This window comes from Crinia signifera, chromosome 4, assembly GCF_055691185.1.
Source record: "Crinia signifera chromosome 4, ASM5569118v1, whole genome shotgun sequence".
NCBI lineage: Eukaryota > Metazoa > Chordata > Amphibia > Anura > Myobatrachidae > Crinia > Crinia signifera.
In genome coordinates this window covers 164,793,964-164,815,520 of record NC_139220.1, presented here as the reverse complement: position 1 = coordinate 164,815,520, position 21,557 = coordinate 164,793,964, and positions in this window count along the sequence as shown.

Here is a 21,557-nt window from a genome sequence, read left to right as displayed (position 1 = left end):
AGGTGCTTAGAGAAGAAAGATTTGTTTCAGGGTCGGTGTCCATGTAACCTATTTCCTTAGTGATCCATTTCCAAATTTTAATTGCTTGATTCAAAATCGGGGGGTACTTCTTACGGCATTTATTCATCAAAATTGCTTGTACTGGAGAAAATCCCGGAATGGTCTTTTTAATTAAAATTAGTAGTTCTGCGGATTGACATGGATGTTTAACCCAATCTCGCAGATGTACCAACTGCGTTGCTAGGTAATACCATTTAAAGTTTGGGAGGGCAAACCCTCCAAGATCTCTTGATCATATCAATGTGGTTAATTTTACTGTTGGGCTTTTATTTCTCCATACAAAGGAGGTTATTATCCCATTAATTTTCCTAAATATCGTATCGGGAACATATACGGGAGAGTGTTGAAGGAGATAAAGTAGCTTTGGCAGAACCATCATTTTAATAAGGTTTACCCTTCCTAAGACTGTTAATGGCAGTTTTAACCAGTTCTTGCATTTAGATCTAATAGAGTCAATTACTGGCACAATGTTGTATTTTACAAACTCAGATGTGTCCACTACTCCCAAATAATCAAACCTTTCAGCCCTAGGTATATCTATTACCCCGTGGAGTTCGTCCCTCAACTCAGTAGTCATTACGTCAATAAACAAGTGAGATTTACTGCTGTTGATTGTTAACCCCGAGTATTGACCAAACTCATGAAGAGTTTCCAACACCAACGGGAGATCATGTTTATAATCCACCATTCCCACAAGTAAATTATCTGCGTAAAATGAGACAAGGCTGCCCCCCCCCCACCCCCTGGTCCGCTCTGCCCCAGTATATTTCTCAACTTACATGCCACCGGCTCTATGGCCAATGCAAAGAGCGTAGGGGAGAGGGGGCAGCCCTGTCTCGTACCGCGATGTATCGGAAATGGATCTGAGACAAATCCGTTAATAGTAATTCTTGCACACGGATGTTGATAAATCAACAGGATCCTTTTAATAAAACAAGGTCCAAAAGCCAAATGCCTCCAGAGTGGTCTTCAAATATGGCCACTCAAGAGAGTCAAATGCCTTGTTTGTGTCGAAAGAGGCCAAGGCGGTCTCCAAGCCCATAATTTTCCCTGTCTTTAAGTAGGAAAACACTCTGCGAACATTTATAGCAGTTGATTTCCCTTTCCTAAATCCCGTCTGGTCGATATGGACGATTTTATCAATTACCTCACTGAGTCTTGTAGCCAAAATTGATGCATATACCTTGGCGTCAACCGTAAGCAGCGAAATAGGTCTGTAAGAGTCTGCCCTTAATGGGTGTTGGCCCTTTTTAAGAATGACTGTAATAACTGCCTCGGTCATGGATTGTGAGAGTTGACCCTCTTTTTCCATTTCTTGAAAGAAGTAAAGAAGCCTACTGGACAAAGTGTCGCTAAACATCTTATGTAGTTCTACTGGTAAGCCATCAATACAAGAGGCTTTACCAGATGCCATATTTCTTATAGCCCTTCCACCTCTCCCAACGTAAATGGTAATTCCAAAGCTTCCCTATCTTGACAAGACAGAGCAGGCAAATCAACAGCCCCCAGGTAGCTCGAGCTGTTGCTATACTCGGGTGTTAATTTAGAAGTATAAATTTCCCTATAATGGTCCACAAACACCTCAGTGATTTTTGAAGTTTCACCGAATATTTCTTCTCCAGGTGAACAGATTTTAGTGATTATCCTGGAAGGATCATCAGTTTTTGCCATGTAGGCCATTAATTTGCCAGCCCTGTCTGCATTTAGATATCTTCTATGCGAGTCTTTTAATAACCTGAACTTGACCAATTCTTGTAGATGTGTGGTCCAGGCAGATTGTGCCAACAACCATTCCTGTTTAGCAAGATCTGTCTGGTTCCTAATAAATGTTTGTTCTAATGCTGCCATTGTAGTCTCTAAAGTTAAGGTTTTTTCTGTAACAAGGTTCTAGCATGTTTTATATTTTTGATCAAGGTACCCCGCAGGAACGCTTTAAATGTTTCCCAAACAGTATATGATTTAGCCGACTCAATATTAAAGCCAAAAAAACCCTCCATTTCTGCCTTCAATACATTGATGTTATCTACAGTAATTGTGTTAACCATATTGATTGAAGCTTCCAATATCGAAAACCCTGGCTGGACTCTGAATCAAGCACCATTACCATTGGGGAATGATCCGAAATACCCCTTGACTGATACTCGATTTTAGATATTTTAATTACTAGGACCCTAGAAGTAAAAATCATATCAATACGTGAGAAATTATTATGAGAAGAGGAATAACATTGACACTGGCTAGGAAATTTCTCTCGCCACACCTCATACCATCCCAAGTCAGCAGTGAATCTGGCAAGAGAGCTCTCTCCCACAGGGGTACTCTTTCTAGGGCACCAGATGTCGAGACCATAATTCATCACCATATTAAAATACCCCAGACAGATGAAAGGAATATCGGGTCTTGCAGTAATAGAAGTAGTAGTAGTAGTACGTTTATTTATAAGGTGCCGCAAAGTGTCCGCAGCGCCGTACATAGCAAACCAAAAAAAAAACAAATTACAAGGTAACGTACAGGGTGTGTTGAAAGATACAGTATAAATAGGGGTATAGCTGGTAGAACTAAAATCAGCATCAGTTCAGAAGTAGGTGTCAAAATTGTCAAGGAGACTGAAGATGAAGTAGAGGAAGGGAAGAACAGGACAGGAGCACAGGTGAGGTAATGAGGTAGGGTGAGTACGTGAGGAAGGAGGGCCCTGCTCATAAGAGTTAACATACTAAAAATAGGTGGGTGGACGAACGAAATACAATAGGATAAGTAGGAACGGAGGGGAACGGAGGCAGGATAGGAGGATCAAAAGAGGTTAGGAGGAGGGATAGGCTAGTCGAAAAAAGTGGGTTTTGAGGGAGTGCTTGAAGGAGGTAAGGGAATCAGATAGCCTGATGGGTGGCGGGAGGTTGTTCCAGTGCAGGGGGGCAGCGCGAGAGAAATCTTGGACACGGGAGTGGGAGGAGGTGATTAGGTGAGAGGTCAGTCGGCGGTCAGCGATGGAGCGAAGAGGACGGGAGGGAGTGTGGATAGAGATCAGTGAAGAGAGGTAGGGAGCTGTAGAGGAGGAGATAGCCTTGTAGGTGGTGGTGAGGAGTTTAAAGAGAACTCGGAAAGGAATGGGGAGCCAGTGAAGAGATAAACAGAGGGGGGAGGTGGAGGTAGAGCGACGGGAGAGGAAGATGAGCCTAGCAGCAGCGTTAAGAATGGATTGGAGAGGTGCGAGGCGGGTGAGAGGTAGCCCAGAGAGAAGGATGTTGCAGTAGTCAAGGCGGGAGATGACAAGAGAGTGAATGAGAATTTTGGTCGCGTCAGTGGAGAGGAATGGTCTGATGCGTGAGATGTTGCGTAGGTGAAAGCGGCAAGACTGTGAGAGAGCACGAATGTGGGGGGTGAAAGAGAGGGAGGAGTCAATGATGACACCGAGGCAGCGCGTTTGGTCGGTGGACGTGATCTCGGTTTCACCAATGCTGATGGAGATAGTGGGAGAAGAGGGGATGTTCGGGGGATGGAAGATTAGAAGTTCAGTTTTAGCCATGTTTAGTTTCAGGAAGCGTTGGGTCATCCAGGCTGAGATGGCCGTGAGGCATTCGGAGACCTTGGACAGGAGTGATGGGGATAAGTCGGGGGAGGAGAGATAGATTAGGGTATCATCAGCATAAAGGTGGTAATGAAAACCATAGGAGCTGATGAGGGTGCCCAGAGAGGTGGTGTAGAGGGAGAAGAGGAGAGGGCCAAGGACTGACCCTTGGGGAACACCGACTGGCTGGGGGGTAGTAGGAGAGGAGGAGCTCGGAGTGGAAACGGAGAAGGAGCGATCGGAGAGGTATGAGGTGAACCAGGAGAAGACCGTGCCAGTGATGCCAAAGGAGCGGAGGGTGTTGAGCAGGAGAGGGTGGTCAACAGTGTCAAAGTCAGCCGACAGATCAAGCTGGATGAGGATAGAGAAGAGGCCTTTGGATTTAGCCGATAGTAGATCGTTAGTGACTTTGGTCAGGGCAGTTTCAGTGGAATGTAAAGGGCGGAACCCGGATTGGAGGGGGTCTAGAATGGAGTTAGCAGTAAGGTGGCTTAGGAGACGATTATAGGTCAGACGTTCTAGGAGTTTGGAGGCAAAAGGGAGGAGGGAGATGGGCCTGTAGTTGGATGGAGAGTTGGGGTCCAGATTTGTTTTTTTTGAGAATTGGGGAGACAAGAGCGTGTTTGAAGGAGAAAGGGAAGATCCCAGAGGATAGGGAAAGATTAAAGAGGTGAGCCAGGTGAGAGCAGACTGATGGACTGAGACGACGGATAATATTGGAGGGGATAGGATCGAGCGGGGAGGTGGAGGGAGAAGCGGATTGAAGGATATAGTGGACTTCAGCAGCAGTGGTGGGGTAAAATGAGGACAGGGGTTGGAAGGAGGGGAGTGGAGATGTAGGAGGGGAGGAGGGAGAGGGTGAGGTCATGGCAGCAGTGATGGCAGTCCTGAGAGAGGAGATTTTGGTTGAAAATTAGGTAGCAAAATCAGCGGCTACGATGGAGGACGGAAGAGCTGGAGGAGGGGGGGAGAGCAAGGAGTTAAAGGTGGCGAAGAGCCTGTGGGGATTGGATGATTGGGAAAGGATGAGGGACTTAAAGTAGGATTCCTTGGCCAGAGCAAGGGCAGAGCTGAAGGAGGAAAGAATGAATTTGAAATGGAGATAATCCGCAAGGGAGCGTGATTTCTTCCAGAAGCGCTCAGCAGTGCGAGAGCACTTTTTAAGGAATCGGGTGATAGGTGAGTGCCACGGTTGGGGGTTGGAGCATCGAAGGGGGATAGAGGAGGGAGGGCAGGCAGAGTCCAATGCCGAAGATAGGGTGTCATTATAGAGGGAGGCAGCGAGGTTCGGGCAGGACATGAGGGCCATTGGGGCGAGAAGAGGACACAGCGTGTTTGAGAAGGCAGCAAGATCAAGTGTGTTGACGTTATGCCGTGAGACAATGCGCTTGGGAGGGGGGGTGGGAGAGGGGGAAGCAGTGAGGGAGAAGGAGATGAGGTGATGGTCAGAAAGAGGAAAAGCTGAGATAGTGTAGTCAGTAAGGGAACAAGAGCGAGAGAAGACGAGATCGAGGGAGTGTCCTTGGATGTGGGTGGGAGAGGTAGTCCACTGAGATAGGCCAAGAGAGGAGCAGAGAGAGAGGAGTTTGGAGGTGCCAGGATCAGCTGGGTTATCCAAGGGGATGTTAAAGTCACCAAGAATGACAGATGGCAGGTCGGAGGAGAGGAAGTGTGGAAGCCAGGCGGCAAAGTTGTCAAGAAATTGGGAGATAGGGCCAGGGGGGCGGTAGATTGCAGCGACACGGAGGTGGTAGGGGTAGTATAGACGGATAGAGTGAGACTCAAAGGAGGAGAAAAGGAGAGAGGGTTCAGGGTGAATGACACTGTGGGTGCATGAGGCTGAGAGGAGAAAACCCACACCGCCACCTTGGCGACCGTCAGGCCTGGGAGTGTGAGAGAAAGAGAGGCGACCGTGGGAGAGAGCAGCTGGAGAGACAGAATCAGAGGTGGAGAGCCAGGTCTCGGTGATAGCAAGGAGGTAGAATGCTCTAGAGATGAATAGGTCATGGATGGCAGGGAGTTTGTTGCAGATGGATCTGGCGTTCCATAGTGCACAGGAAAGAGGGGGGGTGGGTTGTGTATTTATGTGGATAAGGTTTTGGGGATTGCAGAAGCGAGGGGGGGTCATTGGGAGGGTGGGGGTGCGGGGGCGAGTGGTCAGGACAGGTATGGGATGGGAGGGGGGAGGAGCAGTTGGAGAAAGTGAAGTTGAGAGATTAACAGCCATGAGGAACCGAAGGTGAGAGGGTAGGTTAGTGAAAGCAGACAGAGGGATTTGGGAGGACAGACAGCGTCTGTAGTAGATTTGGTAGAAAACACAGAGTGAGAGAGAAGGTAACAGGCAAGGAACTACTGTCAGAGAGGAGACCAGTGGGTAAAATCAGGTTGATTGAGTAATCCAATTAAGTATGAAACAACAACAAGTGAGAGGATGAAGGGAACAGAGAAGGTCAGAAGTGAGGCAAATGTGAGCAGGCGTGAAGAGGGAAACAGAGTGCAATAAATGTGTGGCAAAGATAAGAGAAAATAATAGTGAATGAGTAAAATGAAATACAATGTTTGGAAAGATATAGATACAATGAATTAAATGTCAAAATTGAGCAACAGGTTACAATAGGATAGAAAGAAGATGAATATATTTCAATAGAACAGAATATGAAAATTTAGACTGTGTTCAAACTCACCTTTTTCAGTATTCTAACTCACCTGCTTCAGTTTCCAACTCACTTAAGTAATCAAGCTTCACTTTAGTATGCAAGCTTCTCTCTCAATGAGCAAGCCAAACTCCAAAGCTGCTCTAATAATATCAAACCCGAAGGGAGGAGGGATATAGACAGATAATAACATAATTCTGGTAGTTCCTAATATGCCATCTAGAAAAACATAACGGCCCATTGGATCAATCTGATCAGCAATATGTTCATACACCACTGATCTCTTTACCAAGATTGATACTCCTCTGGAAGCTGACGAGAAAGGAGTCTGAAAGATTTGGGAAATTCAAGGTCGTTTCAACGAACACCCCTTCTCAGCTGTTAAATATGTCTCCTGTAAACAGATCACGTCAGCCTCCAGAGATTTACAATACTTGAGCACCAGGGCCCGCTTCACCTTATCATTAAGCCCTCGGACATTCCATGTCACAATATTAACCATAAATACAGATTATCAACTAAAAGCAACATTATAGTAATAATATAGCAGTATTGTAGCAAGTAATATAACGGGCACATAAGAGTCATAAAATAATTTAACAATTCCACCAATATACCAAACATAAAAACGAACAACACATAACATATACCCCTTTCCCTCCCCCCACCCTGTATAACCTCCCCTGTAAGGCATACCTAAGGCCAAACCCCCCATTTACTCCTACTCCCTTGTTCTTACACTTGGGGGACTTTTACTAGATAACCACATCAAGCACGACGGGAGCCCCGGCACATCATTACAAACTGTTATTCAGACCATTTTTCCCACGATCCCCATCCCAACCAACAAATGCTTAAATATACCAGTCCTTTTACCATAACAAGACCCCAAAAAGACTAGTAAATACATGAAAAGAAGGCTTTCTACTGCATGCTAGTCTTGCCTGGATAATACTTATCCAGCCAAGTAACTGCATCAGCAACTGCTGAAAAGAATATTGTCTCTCCGTTGCCCACAACTCGGAGCTTTGAGGGATATTGCATCGAGTATTTTAATTCTAGTTCTCTCAACCGGGCTTTGACAGAGCTGAATTTTGCCCTGTCTCTTTGAACATCTTGAGGAAAGTCTGGGAAAATAGAGACCTTGGACCCTTTATAGCCAAAGTCCATGTTTGCCCGCATGAGTCTTAAAACTTGGTCCCACTCCCTAAAGTGCAAAAATTTGGCGATCAAAGTACGTGATTGTCTGCCAGGGATTGAGGGGCGGGCAGGGATTCGATGTGCCCTCTCAATAGTAAATTGAGCAGAGAAGTTGTTCTTTCCAAATTCTTGCAGCAACCATGTTTCTACAAATTTTTCAGGTTCACGGCCCTCAACTCGCTCTTCAAGACCTACAATATGGACATTATTTCGATGAGATCAACCCTCCAAATCTGTGATCTTGAAGCGTAGGTCGGATATTTGCCCCGACATGGCCTTGAACTGGGCCTGTAACGGAGCCACTATATCCTCTATGTCTGAAGTACGCTTCTCAAGCTCCACTACCCTATCTCTAGTTTTTTGGGCGTCATCCCTGATCAGCATTATGTCAGATTGAACCTTGCTCAGTTGTTCTAAGAGTCGAGTTTCGCATTTGCTAACAGCTTCCAGGACTTGCTGTAAAGTGACCTCAGGGACGGGCGGCTGCGCCGATGATTTAGAGGGGGTAGTTTGTGGCGTGGTAGGTTGGGAAGGATTTGAGCGAGCATATTTTTCTAGCCTGGTGGCTGCCGAATTACTCCCCGATTTAGGCATGATCTCTTCCCAGTTAATTATGCCAAGTTGGTGTAACTATAGAAAGTCTCTCGGACCTTAAGAAAGTCAATCACAATATTTTCTGTCCACAGGCCACTGGCGTATCAGGCCGAGTTTGATAATGCAGAAATAGTACAGGCCAACCACTTGTCAGGAGAATATCTGCCGTATTTGGCACTTGAGAGGTTAAACACTCATACAACTAGAGACTCAGTCCTTCACCAGCCACCTGCGGCGATCTGCACAATTCCCCAAGTACCCCAGCTTGCCACACAGTCTTCAGCACCAAGCACGCTGCGGTGTTATATGCACTTTTAGAGGAACAAATGTCTACTGGGCCCAAATTCTGCAGCCAATTATCAAGGGTCTATAGTGGGATAATGCTGTACGTTTAAGGGGGGGAACATGTTCTTTCCTCCTTCACTGTGAATTCTCCAGTCCCCAGCGGTAGTCCGTGACTCACACCCGGGACTCCAGCTGAACCCCGTTCTCACCTCTCTCACAGGGTAAACAGGGTGACCGGGGGCTGTACAGGCAAAGTACCCCTTAGTCTGATTACCGCCGGTGGCCGCCCGGGCTTGCGGGATCCTCTGTCACTCAATGTCCTTGTTGCCTGTGAGCTGGCTCTCTCACAGCCTAGACTCACTCAGGGGGAATGTGCAGACAAAATACCTTTATTCTGGTGGCCGCTGGTGTCCGTAGGGCTTGCGGGGTCCTTTGTCTCAATATCTGTACTGCATGTGAGCAGGCTCTTTTAGAGCCCGAGCTCACACAGCTGCCACTAGCCACCTCTTGTCCGGCCCTCTCACCGCCGCCACGTGACACGCCAGTGGAGTCTGCTGCTGATGACGACAGACGGATCCCAGCGGTGCACCTCAGATCCAAGTCCCTGGCAACCGCTCACACAGCGCGGCAGTTCCCACCGCTGCTCAGGACATTCCCGCGGTCATATCGCTCAGCTGCCACTGGTTCGAAGGTCTCAGTCCCGGCTCAGGCACACTGGAGGCAATCATATATCCAGGTATCCATACCGGACTAAGTGGAGAGTTAGCGAGGTTGGTAGCGGATTAGCGTGGTTAACTTTGAGCCATGCCGAAGCTCCTACTCGCGTGACGTCACTCACGTGCTGCCGTGGTTACGCCCCCTGCCAACTTCATCCACATTTTCAAGGTGCCACATATAGGATCAATTTGCAGCCCAATGCGTTTTGTCCCTCAGGACTTCATCAGGGGCAAATTACTGAATTTCTAGAGGTAGTACATCCTCTAGAGCAAGTGGAGATGATATGTCCTTTATAGTAATTAAGTGAAGATGGTATGTCCTTTACAGCAATTATTAGTGCAATAACAAAGGTTGTAGTTTAACCACCTATTTAACATATGATTATAGAATACTCAGGGAGAGGATGGTAGGCTATGAATCGCTCCTATCATATATAAGCTCAGTGGGAAACCACATACAGTATTGTAGCACAGGATCTCTGAGAGCTCCGGGTGAGGAGATTAAACTCTGATAATACTATGGCATCTAATCAGTTAGATGAGATGATCTCAAATTTTGTTGATCGTGGCTATGATCATTCAGAGCTGATGCTCATTAAAAGAAGCTACTATCTCTTGATAGGGTTACGTTGTTAATACACAAAAATAAGATGTTGACAGACCCGTTTATTCCTTGGGTTAATACATATAATACTTGCAGTGCACCGATTGTGCCAGTGGCCAAAAAACTCTAGGAGATTATTCAATCTGATCCCGAGCTGTAGTTATTCAACACTAAATTAATGCCATGTTTAAAGAGAAGCCGTAGCCTTAGAGACCAGCTGGTGAAAACTAATATCAATATCAATATTGTTGAGCGTAAAACAAAACAACTTGGTTGTGTGCGTTGCACGTGTACAACATGTAGATATCTTATCCCTGGTAGTACATTTTCACATCCCTTAACAGACAGATTACTAACTATTTGTTTTACATTAACCTGTAATTCTAAATTTATTGTATACCAGGTTATTTGTCCTTGCGGATTGAGCTATATCGGCAAGACAGAACATTGTTTCAAAGAGCGGATGGCAGCCCACCGCTCAGCTAAAAAAGCTTCTAATACAGGTACTAGCGAGCAACCTCTCGCGCAACATTTTGCAACAGCAGGCCATAATGTAGCATGTATAAAATATTGAATGATTGATCATGTGCCAGAAGCCATTAGAGGTGGTGACCGTAGGAAGACACTATTGGAGTGTGAATCCCGATGGATTTTGAGGCTTGGTACACTAGCGCCACGAAGATTGAATGAGACCATCAGTCTCAACATATTCAATTGACTGCACATAATTACACGTTTACTATTACAAAAGTTTATATGATAAATGTTCACTAATTTTATGGCTCCAATGATACTTACATATAATGCTTTTGCGGTTTGTAAATGTGATATGGTGCAAATTTTGCAAATGCCACATGTCATACTTTTGTATATGTATTGATTCTATAATGTGGCTTCGTGTCATTTTTTCATTAATTATCATTATTTATCATTATTGTATATACAGCACATTTAAGCTTGTTTTTACTTTTAGTGTTGAAACTGTATATGTTGTGGAATAATGTGATCGATGGCCTGCTGTCCTCCTTGTTGATTAAGGTTTAATCTATCATCAGTGGTTTTATAGTGATAGCCTGGTTACTGTTCCGCCCGGTGACTTGTAGATCGGCAGTCAGCTAACACACTGGTGAACATGCACACTGTCAGATTGTCTCTAACTAAACGTGCAGATGGTTTGGGGTTTTTTTGTATGTCTTTGCTCCCATTGCCATGGCAGTGTTTGGGTAGCGAATGCGGCACACACATGCTGCGGCGAGTGTTGATGATGACACCAGCGTGCCAAAGCCTGCCCGGCGCGGGAAGCTTCATTGTTTGTCGGTCACTTGCACAGGTATATAAGGTATGTTTGTTCATATTGATTTCAAGCCTGACGAAAATACATAAAGTATTGAAACGTTACTATATTAAAAACTGCATAATCCAGTGGACGGAGTGCTGTGTTTTCGATTTCCTGTATCCATTCATCACAGGCACCCTCCCAATCCACTCATCTATGTAGCTGTGCTGGACCTGCGTGTGTATATATATATATATATATATATATATATATACACACACACACACAAATACAGAGGCTCAACACTCACCAGAATAAACTAACTCCCCTTAACATACAAATAATCAAATTAATAAATAATGGGATTTTAATTCATGAATTGATCATTGCATTTAAGCTTGCAGCCCATCGCCAAGGTACCCTATTTCACTGGAAGTCCTACACTAACAATTGGTCTCTTAAGAGCCTGGCAACTGCTTACACATCATAGCTAAAATTGACTTGTTCCCCTGGTTTAGAGCTCACCTGCCAACTACCTTATGATTATTTGATTATTTGCATGTTAAGGTTGGTTTATTATGGTGAGTGTTGAGCACCTGTATTTGTATTTATTAGAGTATGTGGTCACAGGCCACTGCAGGAATGGCAAGTGCGGTGGTACTCTGTATCTATATATATGGGTTAATTTTTAATTAACCTTTGTTGCTGTGATCATAGCTTTCTCATGCACCCTAGATAAGCTCATTTAGCTGAAACCTGTGAAAGCTGCCCCTTTAATTCTAATTCAGGTGTTGTGTTAGGTGACTTCCTCATCTTTAAAAGCCATAAGGTAGTTGGCAGGTGAGCTCTAAACCAGAAAAAAACACATGTGAGGGGATGTGTCTGAGAACACTCGCATGCGGCCAAAGAGAAGAGAAATCTATTTCATTGCAGCCAACCATCAAATGATTTCTCTCCCTTCAGAAATAAAAGTCAGTGAAAAGTAACTTTTAGTTCAACTGTAAATGGGCGAAAAGGGGGTGGCTGCTTATTTCATCAGCCTGCCTGCATTCCCAGGGGAAAGGCTAAAGCTTTCCTGGGGACACCCATAACATGCTGGAGGCTCCCTTGCTCTGGCCAGGTGTCTGCCCCCACCCCGCTTCCACATCTAAATAAAAACAACACCTTCAATCTGATCCCCTTTTTCACTCATAAAAACTTTTGAAACTCAACATTTGCTTCTTGCCCCACACACAACCCCCTTATTAAAAAATACCCTTGATTTGTGTCCTGTTCTCATCTGCATGTACACACACAGATAAATAGTTTGTTAATTAAAACTACACCAGCAGACTGGATGGCCCATTTGTTTTTTATCTGCCATCAGATTCTGGTTTTTTATGTAAAATACTTTGCTGTCATCAGCCTCTTGTCATCTGATCCTGCAGTCTTTTAACCCCTTACCGCCGCAGCCTGTTTTTGCCTTCCTGACAGAGCCCTTTTTTTCAAATCTAACATGTATCACTTTGGCCCTTATTCTGATCGGTGCGGATATTCCCGAATTCTTACGGTGCGGTCCGCACGCCAGTCAGTGCGGCCGCGTGCGGCCATCGTCCGTAGAAACGCCCACGTGTCCTCCGCATTCGGACGGACTCACTCTTTAAGAACAGGGCGTGTTTACGGACGACATACAAACCATGCGTGTGCGGGGGAAACACTCAGATTCTGCACGGTATTACAGAGTATGCACGGTGATACCGCATCCGAATGGATGGCAAGCGGTGCATCCGCACGGAAGCGGTGTATTTACGCAAAACTACCCACTATTATGTCTATTCTGCAATACATCACATGACCCACTTATTCAATTACCTATCCTCCTAAAAAAAGGTTTATTTGAAATTGGAATCAATTACATGCCAATATATCCTTAGAACCATGCCTAACACATGCATTGCACACATTAACCCTTACAGCAATTGAAGTGCAATGGTTTGTATTTGTCCCTGTGTAAAATATTATAAACAATCTACACATATACTGTTTAATGTGCAAAGAAAACCAACAACTTCGAACTTGCATAAAATATTTATTTTTTGAACAATGAAACATTTAAATATAAAGGACGAAAAAAATAAAATTAAAGGAGCAAGTCCCGGAGGTCCTGCAGGTCAGCAATTAGGAGCCGCAAATGGTGGCCCATCCGCATGAGGGCCCCACGGACACCCTCATCTGCTGGTGTTGTGGCATCTGTGGGCATGTCAAAGGGGCAAAAATTAGTCATGATATTCATGCATACATTTCACATACTGCTACATAAATCGCAGAAATGCTAGGTGACATGTATATATATATATATATATATATATATATATATATATATATATATATATATATATGTGTAGAGAGATAGAGACACACATAGATAAATAGATATGACACATACATATCTACATACATGCAAACTTATTTAATAAATACTGTGTTTTTGTCCCTCTACCCTTTACTCTGCACAAGACATAACAGTCATAGTGTTTCTTCTGATTCACAACCCACCCATGACTAACCAATGACAAGCATGTCATGTCCTCCGTCAATAACAACTTGTCACAATCTCCTCAGTATAAGTTCAGTGATGGTTCGTGGCATGGGAGTTATGCAAATGTCAGGAATGCACAGTACACATCCTCAAAATCATAATTCAGTCTAAACCAACCTACAATTCTGTGAGGGGAAAAAAACAATCTGAACTACAGGGGGTGTTTAGGTAGAGGAGGCTCCAGGGACACTGTCAACTTGTGACTCCATTCCAAGGTAGGCCGGCCCATACTCCATTTATAGCATACATCATATAGTTTAGAAATAACATTCACCTAAAACATATATTCCGCTATATGATGGGACAGAATCTACGCTTGCAGCAGGTGAATTTAATCCACAAATGATACACTCATCCCTTTACTCCAGGATCCTGTTTAACTACAACGGTTATGTGGCAGTCAAAATGGAGCTCCAAGCCATCCCACAAACCTGTGTAATTAAGAGGTGTCCTGGATGAAAGGGATGCCTTGGACACCCCATCTAACCCGTACCTGTATCTGTAGCTACCCACTTTGGGTTATGTATTAATAGTATTGTAACAAAATTTATCCTCACCAGTGCTACATAACAAATACCAGTACAACTAATTCATGAATGATGCATTATGTATACATACCGATCTGTTCGGCCTCCACCGCCTCACACGCCTCCTCCCCCTCTGATTCGGCCGACTCCGGGACAATCCTGGGCTCCTCAGCCACCTCCTCCGCCACCAACACCTCCACATCCTCCTCCGCCACCAACACCTCCTCCACATCCTCCTCCGCCACCAACACCTCCTCCACATCCTCCACCACCACCTCCTCAGGCACCTCCTCCTCCTCCACCACCTCCTCCACCACATACTCCTCCTCCACCATCTCCTCCACCACTTGCTCCTCCTCCTCCACCATCTCCTCCACCACTTGCTCCTCCTCCTCCACCATCTCCTCCACCACTTGCTCCTCCTCCTCCACCTCCTCCACCACTTGCTCCTCCTCCTCCACTTGCTCCTCCTCCTCCTCCACAAGCACATCCTCCTCCTCGACCACCGCCGGCACCTCCTCATCAGGCTGTTCCCTCTCCTCAGGCACCTCCTCCTCGGCCTGGGCTGCCTCGGCCTCTTCCCGTGCCTGTCGTGCTCGGGCTCGTGCTGTGTGGTAGAAAACAAACATCATTGTCAATGTAGGGTCATTGGGGCACATGTATTAATCCATAACAAGAGATACATGGAAGGGTGATAATGATCGAAAACAATGCTTGAAAGTTGCTCCTTACTGTTAATGGACTCCAAAATGTGACATATAAGTTATTATGTGATTGTTAGTAATTTGTTCAATCATGACAACCCTTGCATTTATCAATGTTTAACACATATTAGATCTGGCACATTGTATGCATCAGAATCAAGAATGCTATGTAATTACATATAAAAGCCACATGACTGCATGTTAACCAGGAAGAAGCACACATAACAGTCTATGGACTTTTAAACCCATGGACACCCAGTTATCATTAGACAATTTTTATTGTTTATATATGCTATGATGTAAGTGCGAAATTTCATAGCGAAAATACTCACAAACAGCTATCTCCCTCCTAATCTCTTGGAGTAGCTGGGGCTGGCGCCTGCGGAGGTCTGACCAGCGCCTCTCTAACTGGCCGATGCTCCTCCGCACCCGGGTGCGGGCGTAAATAAGGCGCCCTGCCGCAGCATAGGCCCGCCGCTTCTGGCCATTTGTAATAAAGGGCCCTGCACGGCCCAGCCTTGTCTCCATGACGGAGACCAGAGCCCTAAGTTCCGCAGGTGAAAATGGCTGTGCTCTGCGTGTCTCCGCCATGTTAGCACTGGCATCAATGAACCAATCATGTGCTGTCATTGGTTTATCACAGTTATTTGTGTTAATAACTTTATTGTTCATCTTTACATGAACAGCGTCTCTGCGCCAACACAAATGGCGAAAAATTTGCATGCCTTAAAAACGGTAGTGCTGATGTATGGCAATGAACAAATCTGATATATATAAAACACAGTGTGTATGCACTTTGCAAATCGAATAACGCATCGCACCGCCAAGCAACGCATGCTATAGCTTGGCAACGCATAGCTGGACTTCGCATTACTTACTCTATGCATCTATGTGTATGTGTACATTTATGTTTAAAAGACACATACACATACTTGCAGGTATCCTGAGTCCACCATTATACACCAGCGCTGCCTGCCTGCCTGCCTGCCTGGCTGCTCCTTGAAATTGCTAAACATGTTAATAAATTCAAATATCATATATATATATATATATATATATATATATATATATATATATATATATATATATATATATATATATATATATATGCAAACAAATCATACATCAACACAGAAAAAAGTCACCACCACATTAGAGAATAAATAAAGAAAATAAATCAATGTACTCACCAGACATCAGTGATAGTATCAACTACAATAATGAAGATATAACAAACACATAAGATCCCTTGCACAAGGTATAATAATGCCCACCTATATTGTACTTCCACCAAAACTAAGCACATATGATAAATATCTCTTATTTCTTTGCCATTAGGAGGGCAGGCTGGCTAATTGTCGTTTTGTAAGACTGACAACTAACACACTGTACTTATTTGAAGGGGTGATTTTTACAACAATTGGTGTGTTCTGGTCAACTATATAAAATGTACCTGAAGAATCTTTGCACCACAGAGTCCCGCAGCTGGTATCCCCTCCGGCATTCAGGGGCGCGGGATGGGCGCATGGGCGGATCTTGCGGCTCAGATGGAACCTCCCACTCATCAAAGGGTATCTCACGCCGCACAGCAATGTTATGGAAAAATACACACAGGCCCACGATCCTCGACACCATTTCAGGCGCATACTGTAAGTCACCACCAGTGCGGTGGAGCACTCTAAATCGACCCTTTAAAAGGCCAATTGAGCGCTCCACCACTTGCCTGGTGGCAACATGCGCCCGATTGAATGCCTCCTGTGGGCCCGGTGCTGGGGAGCTGTACGGCGTAAGTAGCCAGGGCGTACATGGGTAACCGGAGTCACCCAGAACCCACGCATCACGGCCTTCCAGCTCTTGTAGTCTTTGCCAAATCCCGGTTTGTCGGATAACATGAGAGTCATGGGCACTTCCGGGAAACTTCGAGTTGAAGGAGAGAATTTCCATGGATGGGCCACATACCACCATCACGTTCAGGGAGTGGAACAATTTGCGGTTCCTATATATCTTCTCACTTCGAGATGGAGGCACACATGGTACATGGGTGCCATCCACAGCCCCTATCACATTAGGGAAGCCAGCAATTTGATGGAAGGCCTGCTGGCTTCTGCGCAGGGTCTCGGTGGCAAATGTCATGGCCATGAAGTGCCCCTTGTGCCTAAACATGGCCGACGTCACACGCCTCAGGATTCGGCAGAAGGCCGGCTGAGATATTCCAGCAAGTACTGCCACTACTTGTTGGAATGATCCTGAGGCGCAGAAATGCAACACCGCCAGCAGCTGTGTGTGAGGCGGAATTGCTGTCGTGATCCCGTGAAGAGGTTCCAGATCACTCTCAATTAACGAGAGCAGATCCAGAATGACATGTGGCGGTAACCGGTACCTAGTAAGTACCTCATCATCGGGCATACCAAACAGAGTCACCCGTGTGCGATAGATTCTAGCACGTCCTGGCCTCCTTGGGCGACGAGTGGGGAGAGCCGCAAGTGCCCTTAGCCTCCTTGCCATGAATGCCATCATTGCTTCAGCAACCTATAAATAAATGAACATAAATAATGATGCACCTATGCACATAATGGCCATATCCGACAACAAATAGATTTGTAGGCTTCAATACGTACAATAGATGGCCGCCCCGTGAAATCACGAATATCCATTTGACTCTATAATGATGTAACAATAATATGAACTCAATACACACCGTCCTAAACACACAGATGCTTACAACATCTAACTACTAAACACTACTTGAGTATCAAAGGTGTCTGCATTTGTTGCCGACATCATGTACTATGAGACATTTCACCTATTGCTGGGACATGTTGTCCTGCAATAGATGGACACACACAGGTTTAAGACCTGTGAGTGAAATAGTGAACATGTGACATGTTGCAATAATGCTACAAAGCCTTTGCTGGCCCAACAATCTGTAGTCAGTGAGGCAATGGTGCATACATTCATACACTTAAATTGTTAATGTATATCATATCTACAAGGACCATGGAAGAGCTTACCTTAGACCCTGACAACTACAGATCTGGAGACAAATGATTCTAGCAGCAATTCACTATTTATAGGCCTCTCACATGTGTTGTCTATAACAGTAGTGATGAGTATTGCATGACTTGTGGCCTGGATTTTCTAAGGGATTGGGCTACTTTTAGATTGCAATCAAACTCAACAATACCACAGTAGTCATGAACCAAATGTCATGTCATGCTACCAAATAGCATGTATATTGTGCGATAGTCACAGGTGTATCAGAAGATTCTATGCAATGTTAGAATTGGTGACCAATATTTCATGTAGAAGTTTCGCCAGGTTTTACACAATGGCATTTCCGCAACTAAAAAAAAACGCCCCGTACGCAGGCGGCCGTTACGCTCGCGCACGGAACGCAGCTGCCGCTGATGGACGCCAAACAGGATACACAAACAGTATATAAAGGTGTATTAGAATGTGACAAAGTTGCTGCTAACATGTCTGGATCGCAATCAGAGGTGGACCAGGAGTTGCAGCTACTGTTTGACAGGATGGACTCCAGCACCTCCTATGTGCCACTGCACAGGCAGCCAGTGGGAAATGATGAGGCTGCTGGCCCTTCTACAGCAGGGCAACCTGCACCTGGCCCTTCTACAGCAGGGCAACCTGCACCTGGCCCTTCTACAGCAGGGCAACCTGCACCTGGCCCTTCTACAGCAGGGCAACCTGCAGCTGCCTCATATGCAGCCTCAGCAGAATCATTTGGAACACAACCGGGGACTTCACAAGATACTACCATGGCCAGCACTTCAAGTACAGCGACACGTGCCAGTGGGCGTGGGCATGGACGTGGCAAGGGGAAAAAGAGGCCAACAGAGGAACCAAGTTCCAGAAATAAGGCATATGAAGCACAGGAGCTTGCCATCCTGGTTCCGCGAGCACGTGATTGGATTGAGTGTCCACCGGAGAAGCTGACACACACACGCAGATGGAAGATTTGGGAAGACATAACGGCAGAGATTAATGAAGTGGCGCCACAAGTTCGTGAGACGGAGCACGTCAAGAAGAGGCAAGTTGTTTTGTGATACATGTGCCCAGTAATAGACAAGTAATGTTTGAATTCATGCTTAGATGGATTTGGCAAATGGCCGGTGAGGTTGGTACGATACACAGACATTATTGCCATGTTATTTAGTTGAGAGTTAGAGTAGGGTGAGTGTGAATGTGTATTGTAACGGTTGATATCATAGTTGAATGTAATGTTATCTTTTTGACATTAAGCACATGTCGTAATATGTAGCACAGAGCAATGGCTGCAACAGCAAACATCTGGAGTGACTTGTATTAATATGTCAACTTACATTGCAGGTGGCACGACTTCAAAACCAACCTGAAGAGGAAGATGACCAAGCGGTGGGAACACAGCCAGAGATCTGGGGCCGGGCCCATGCCATCAGGGCTAGAGTTCACCCCCCTGGAGTTGATGGCCGAGTGCTGTGTAGCAGTTGAGGAGGTCAGGGGGGTGAGCACGATGGATAGCGAGGCCCCAGCTGAAGTGTTTGCGTCTTTTCTGGAAGGTAAATATTTGTCATGCCATAAGCTTGTGCAAGTAATTATCTTAGAATGTGTCCTAATTGTGTTTATCATTTTCAACAGACACCCCACTGCTTGGTGAAGACTCTTCTCAGGAGGTGGAGGAGTCCGTGCCACCTGGCCCCAGTGGTAGGCTTGTGCAGCAGCAGGCATCGGTCCAAGCCAATTATGCCAGCTTGGCCCAGATGCTTGGGGACATTAACCAGCAGGGAGAGTTGGCATCAGAACGGATGCGTAGGACCGAGGAGGTCATGGCGAGCTTGGTCAGCACCCAGCAGTCCATCGCTGGGAGCATGCAGGCCATGGCTGAGGCGCATCAGGCCATGGCTGCAAGTGTTCAGGTGCTGGCCGAGCAAGCCACGCGTCAAAATGATCTCCTCCTCCACCATAATGAGCTTATGGTGGAGCTAGTTAACAGCAATAGGGTCCTAATGTCATCCGTTTCTGGTGCATTACCACCAGCAACACTCCCTGCTGGCAGGAGGGGTAGACCATCCACCCCCTCACCAGCATCTGCTCCACCTGCCCCAGCATCTGGCCGTGGCCGAAGAGCTGCTGCACAGGCCAAGGAGCCTACCAAGGGCAAACGTGCTCGCAAATGAACTTGTGGCTGCATTAATCTCCACCGTTATGTGATCCCAAATCTTTCATTGTGCTGTGTGTGTCAGCTTCTTGTGTCCAATCACGTGCTGAGGGTAACCAGATGAGCCCTTGCTTCATATGTCATTTTTGGTTCCCCTGTTGGCCTCTTTTGCCTGCCATTACTGTCAGCTGTACTTGAAGTGATGTTGCTAAGTCCCTTTGTGTTCCAAATGATTCTGCTGTGGCTATGAATGTGTGCAATAATATTTATTTTGTATTATAATTTATTTCGGTACATTCCTGGCATGGTTTTTGGTATTTTGTATTTTTTTTTTTTTATTGCTTCACAGTGTCATTGTCTGTGAAATGTATTTAAATAAATTTCTTTAGTTAACCAAAATTGTGTGGTTTAATTAGTACATGTAGAATACACATGTGTATTGATAGTATTAATATTCAGTGATGTCCATTCTTAGCAGTTTAAAAGTGTGTACAGCATATGTGTGTGTTTAGTAAAGGTTCCTTGAAGCAGCAATGGTTTCAATTAAAGCACTGACAAGCGTGCCATTAGTGAGTAATGAGTAAAGGAGTCGATTGTATTGGGTTCAGGTGTTAATGCTTGTAGTCATTAGGCGTTCCGTTCGCCTACCGCAGGACCGAGTGGTTTCCGCAAAGCAATACTTGCTTATGGACACCGCACATTTCTATCGGTTTTGTTCGCGTGCATTCGGAGTGCTATCCGAATGCACGCCCCCCAACATAAGTGTACTCCCCCGTGTCCGCCCATGTTTCCTCCCAGTTTTGCCCACTTTGAAACTACGCCCATGTGTCATTCCGCATGACGCCCATAATACGCCCATATTTCCAGACTGATTGCGGTGCACAGTTTTGTACGGGATTTGCACGAACAGGTACGGAGTCAATGCGTGGCACATGCGCGTTGCGTTCTCCACGCATGCGCAGACGCCGTAAAGACGCTATCCGAAAGTATGCGGAAAAGTACGCATCAATCAGAATAAGGGCCTTTATGTGGGGATAACTTTTTTTTGCTTTTACTTATCCCAGTGATTTTGAGATTGTTTTCTCGTGACACATTGTACTTCAAGTTAGTGGTAAATTTTGGTCGATACAGTCTGTGTTTTTTTGTGAAAAATACCAAAATGTCGTAAAAAAATTGAAAATTTAGCAATTTGCAAAATGTTAAATTTTCTGCTTGTGAGACAAATAATCATACCACTCAAAATAGTTAATAACTAACAAAGACCATGGGCGAAATGTAATAGGGTGGGATTTTTTAGACATGTGCGATTTTTGGTCAAAAACGGCCGAAATCGCACTTTTTCCGAAAATCGCACATTTAATAGGTTGAAAATCGCGGTAAAAATCGCACTTTTTCCCGCGAAATCGCACTTTTGAAAGTGGCGATTTTTAGTCACATTTCAAATCGCATCCAGATGTTTTCCCATTATAAAGTATACAACTCGCAAATGTAATAGGGTACGATTTTTGGTAAATGTTACCAAAAATCGCAAAAAAAAATAGACCAGGTTCTGACAGGCGAATTTGACAGAACCATGCACAGATCATTGAGATGTGTGCATGGTCCTGTTAATAAAAATGTGTAAAAGTGTTTTTACTAA